This window comes from Tiliqua scincoides, chromosome 7 (genome assembly GCF_035046505.1).
Source record: "Tiliqua scincoides isolate rTilSci1 chromosome 7, rTilSci1.hap2, whole genome shotgun sequence".
NCBI classification, from domain to species: domain Eukaryota; kingdom Metazoa; phylum Chordata; class Lepidosauria; order Squamata; family Scincidae; genus Tiliqua; species Tiliqua scincoides.
Window position 1 is genome coordinate 37,542,506 of NC_089827.1, and position 5,707 is coordinate 37,548,212.

The following is a 5,707-nucleotide window of genomic DNA, read 5'->3' on the forward strand; positions in this document are numbered from 1 at the left end:
AACAATGAACCAGGCAATACTGGAGTCTGCTGTGAATCTACTGAGTGACAATAGTTGTGCATGCCTTCAGTTTAAAAATCAGCATGAGGACTGGATCTCTTGAAAATGCAGATTGCATCTACTGCTGTTTTAATCAAATAAATAAAATCTGGGCAGTTTTTGGCACACAGACCCTCATAATACCCAAAGTGTCCATCCCACCAGATTCCATCCTCTAAGCCAGGGGTCTCCAAATTCAGGCCTGGGAGCCAGATGTGGCCTGCAGAGAGCCTCTATCTGGCCTGCGGCCAGCCTCTGATCCCCTGAGTGCCTCTGGCCCAGTTAACCATACACAACCAGAGTTGTGCTTGTGGGGTGGGGGAATGGGGTCCATTTAAGTGTGTGCTTTATTTCTTGGGCTGTGCTGGTGCTTGGAGAAATTCTGGAGATTGGGCCCATTCTTTCATTCATAGATTCATTCATTCACGTTCCGTCTCTATTTAAATTTTATATTTAATTTTTTTCCCGACTCTCAACACTGTGCCAGATATTTGATGTGGCCCTTCAACCAAAAAGTTTAGAGACCCCCGCTCTAAGGTATGAGGCACAGCCCCTTAATTCCTAGTCTCCATCCTCTTGGTGGTCAAGTTCTGAAAATACATTCTCATGAGCAGTTGTCACCAGTTCTAGCAGCTCCAGGGATCGGAATGAGTCTCTAGCATGCTAAACTGAATAGAACCCTATTAACCTTGCTGACTGTGTGCAAAGTTATTACTATTTAATTAAGGAGGAAGAAATGAGAAAGCATAGATTATTTTGGCCCACTATCGCAAGTAGGAATGACAAAATGACTGATCTTTTTCCTGCTCCACAGTCACGTGGTTCTCCTCCCCTGTTTTAAGCAATATTATTGTTAGCCATAAAAAATAAAAAGCTGTTTGTTTTTTGTATCCCCTGTGATAACAGGCTGAATGTTTTGTCTGCACAGGGCTTGTCTTCATGAGTTGCCGGGAGATCTGAAACTGATTTCTGATTCTAGGAATGCCAGTTCAGCGAGGGGCATAATTTATAATATTTGGAATGGGAAGTTTCTGAGAAAAGAACTTCGCTGCAGTAACATTTTGTTTTTGAAGTTTGGGACATTAAAGCCAGCTTGACTTTGGTTGACATGAGTTTGGTGGGATGTAGGAGTGGATTTCTGGAAAAGCAAATGCTTGCCCAGCCCTGCTTCAAATACCCTCCCCTTTCTTCACTTTTTTACTCTCTCTGAGCTCTGTCCCCACCTCTGCTCCAGCCCGGCATTCCCACTCTCGATCCCTTCTCCTGCTTCCTCAGCTCCACTTCCTGAATTGGGTATGGGGCTTTGCTGGCCCCAAAAGAAGGGCCATGCAGCAGATGAGTGGGGCTTCCTGCCAATCAGCTGGGTGACAGAGGCACCTGGCAATTACGTCATCACTGAATGCTTCTACAGCAGCTCCAAGTGAGCTTCAGTCAGGCCAGCATGCCCAGGGCTGTGGTAGCTTGCAGGCTGCTACATTATACCAGAGCTGGCACCTGGGACTGCCTGCAGACATCGCAGGTGCTCTAGGGCTGCGCGATGGCTAGAGGTGGGAGTGTTAGCAGTGATAACGAAATAAAAACACATCACACCATTTTCTGCATTTCTCTTTTTTGGAAAACAACAAAATCTGCAAAAAAATAAAACAGTTTTATTTGGTTTTTATTCATTATATCATTGGGAGGGGGTTGAGCATGGGTAATGACTATGGCTGCATCTTCTGTACACTTCTGTACTGCAGCGAGTCATGGACTCTTCACTCACAACAGGAGAGGAAACTGAATGCTTTCCACATGCGCTGCCTCTGACGTATTCTCGGCATCACCTGGCAGGACAAAGTTCCAAACAACACAGTCCTGGAACGTGCTGGAATCCCTAGCATGTATGCACTACTGAAACAGAGACGCCTGCGTTGGCTCGGTCATGTCGTGAGAATGGATGATGGCCGGATCCCAAAGGATCTCCTCTATGGAGAACTCGTGCAAGGAAAGCGCCCTACAGGTAGACCACAGCTGCGATACAAGGACATCTGCAAGAGGGATCTGAAGGCCTTAGGAGTGGACCTCAACAAGTGGGAAACCCTGGCCTCTGAGCGGCCCGCTTGGAGGCAGGCTGTGCAACATGGCCTTTCCCAGTTTGAAGAGACACTTGGCCAACAGTCTGAGGCTAAGAGGCAAAGAAGGAAGGCCCATAGCCAGGGAGACAGGGCAGGGACAGACTGCACTTGCTCCCAGTGTGGAAGGGATTGTCACTCCCGAATCGGCCTTTTCAGCCACACTAGACGCTGTTCCAGAACCACCTTTCAGAGCGCGATACCATAGTCTTTCGAGACTGAAGGTTGCCAACTACTATGGCTGCATCTATACCAGGAATGGGAAAGTCCAGCAGGGCTTGACTCGAGTTGAGTCTAGAGTCTCCGCCTCCTGTGACCTGACTCGAAAATGAGTCATAACAGGAGCACTTTCCAAGTCGCAGAGTCACCCTTTAGTGACTCTAAGGGCGCAATCCTAACCCCTTCTGTGCTTTCCAGCACTGGCATAGCAGTGCCAATGGGCAATGTGCTGCATCCTGCAGTTGGGTGTCACTCACGGAGTCCTCCTCAAAGTAAGGGAATGTTTGTTCCCTTACCTCAGAGCTGCACTGCCCTTATGTCAGTGCTTTCCAGCACTGACATAAGGGGTTAGGATTGCACCCTAAAGGACTCAAGTCGAGTTGCCTCCTTTAAAAACCCAGCCATGGAGAAAACTGGGCTGCTGCCAGGGTGTGTGTGTGTGTGTGTGTGTGTGTGTGTGTGAGAGAGAGAGAGAGAGAGAGAGAGAGAGAGAGAGAGAGTTCTAAATGAATGAAATCTATTGCCGGGACAGTAATATCACAGATGAAAAGCAATTCTGCTTCTTCACATTTTGTCCTACCCCTGCTTTTCAGAGACTCTGAGGCTCATTTCCCACACCAGAGAGAGCAGGATGTGATGACACCACCGTGATGTTCTTGCCTCCTGCCCTGTAGATGTACTTTCCGCTTCAGCAATTTTAAGCACTTTGCAAATGAATAAGAAATACGAAAACTTCCAAGCATAAACATTCCTTTTGCTTTGCTCTGCTCTCTTTTTCTTCTTCTTTTGCTCAGCCTTGGTAATTTTTTGAGCGAAAGATCTTGCAAAGCAATTGCCCCCCCTAACAAATGACAACCTGGTAACACACATTGGGTTTTGAGCTATAAAAAAATGAGTCATGACTAACAACACAAGCATGTGCATGTTTACTCAGAAGCAAGTCCCATTGAATTCAATTGGACTTACTCCTAGGAAAATGTTATAGGATTGCAGCCTAAGATGGTCCTGAGGGCACAGGGACTGCCACATAGCCACATCGTTCTTGTAAACTAAGAATTTTCTCTCATGTGTCCAAAAGGCAAATCTCAGTTCTATCATATTCCAACTGATGCATTTTTTAGGTCCAGCAGAATGAGAACCTCCAGACTCTGGAAAAATTTAGATGATTGGATAAAAACAACAAATACCTAGAGCTAAAAGTGCATGCACAATCACAGGGGAGGCTGAGACTGTTTTCACTGGAGTCAGTCAGTCAAGGCTCTGCCTCTCCTTCCTGCCCTGACTGAATGTCCCTGCAAGAGATGTAAAACTGTAGGAGTTCAGGGCAGAGTATAAGAAGTTATCCAACTGTATCTTCACAACAGCCCTGCAAGGTTAGGCTGACAGAGGGTGACTTGAACAGTGTTTCACGAGCATTTGAATTCCAGACCAAGGTTTAATATGCTACTTGCCCATGCCAGACTGCTTTTTCACTTTCAGCCACTTGTACAGGGGAAAAGCCTAAAGAACTGTCCCCAAAATTTGTTGCAAGTGTTCCATATCCGACTGAAAATGTGAACAAGGTCCAAACTCATCGCAACTTCATGTTTTGGAAAACATAAACTAAATAATTAAGGCCTAAGAGCTCTGAGTAGCTTTTTCAGATGTAAGCCTTGTTTATTCAAGCAAAAGTGTTTTGCTTTTCCATGGATGCTTATCTCATTCCAGATGATGGATTTGCACAAAGGGAAGCTGCGTTCAACGGCTCTGGGATGGGCTTGCTATGTTTAACTGATTCCTGTCAAACTCCTGTAACCTTAATGATTATTAACAGTTTGATTTGTGCCTGGCTTCAGTGCATAAATCTTACCTGACAGTTTCATGATCAGCTGCAAGGTCAAACGGCAGCTTCGTCTATCGGTTTATTGTGGATAAAACAAGCCACGAACGAACAAAAGGTCTCCTGTGATGCTGAGAGCTAACTTTAGACACTTCTTTAAAAGCATAAACTAAGTTGCTAAAAGGAAAAGCCGTTGATTCATTTACAAAAAATGACCTCCTCGGTGGGAACAGAAAACAGCTAGATTAACTCACCGTGGTACAAGTGACACAGATGGCAAAGCGTCTAGTGGGGACCGTGGACTATTTGTACATTTGCAAGCCAGGGATCCTGTTTGTGTGTTTGAGGAATGAGTAAGACAATCCTCAACTCCCAGTGTGTGTACAAGGTAATATGTAATGTCCCATGCCCTAACCCAGTGGAATAAGGCTCATCCTTACCTAGCTGAGAATGTTAATCCGTCCAGCTTGTAATACTCAGTGATGTTGCAAACTGAACAGCATGTCCTCTTAAGATTCTTCTCCTGCTTGGAAAGAAGCAGGAGCAGATCTACTATGAAACAAATGAAGCTTAAGCTTCATTTTCCAGAAACAACTTTAGTCCACATTGCTTAAAATTTTTGGGTTTACTGTATGAGAGGGTTTTTAAAAAAAATAATATTAATACAGTAGCGTAATAGTCGCACAACTCAAATTGATAATTTTTTTGTTGTATATATTTCAACAACCTCAAACTTTGAGAGCCAGTAGCACAGATATTGTAAAGATGGAGTGTCATGATAAGCTGGCTGTTCTGGAACAGTTCCATTAAAGAAGATAGCAATGGTTACCCAGGCCTTAAGAACATAAGAAGAGCTCTGCTGGTTCAGGCCAAAGGCCCATCAGCTTCCTGTATTTCACAGTGGCCCACCAAATGCCCCAGGGAGCACACAAGACAACAGACACAACTGCGTCCCCATGCCCTCCCCTGCATCTGGCAATCAGAGGCAGCCTGCCTCTAAAACCTACTGTGCCTACTATGCACATACCTACTATGACTTGAAACCTGTAATGAACTTTTCCTCCAGAAATTTGTCCCATTACCTCTTAAAGGCATTCAGGCAAGATGCCATCACTACTTCCTGTGGCAAAGAGTTCCACAAACTAATTACACTATGGGTAAAGAATATTTTCTTCTGTCTGTCCTAACTCTCCCAACGCTCAACTTTTGTGGATGTCCCAGGTTCTGGTATTATCTGAGAGGGAAAAGAGTGTCTCTCTATCCACTCTGTCCATTCCCTGCATGATTTTGTATGTCTCAATCATGTCCCCCCTAAACCAGCCTTGTTGCTGGTTGCAAAGGGACCCCATGACAGTTCAAGCTTCAGGGCCACAAAAATGTAGTCTGCCACTGGAAAGAAGTAAGATTTGGGTATGTACACATGAACCCTCTGAGGATTAATCAAGGGGGCTGAACAACCCCCCATCAGCCAGCCAAATTGCTGTTATCCTTATTTATGTAGTCATAAATAATGTAATAA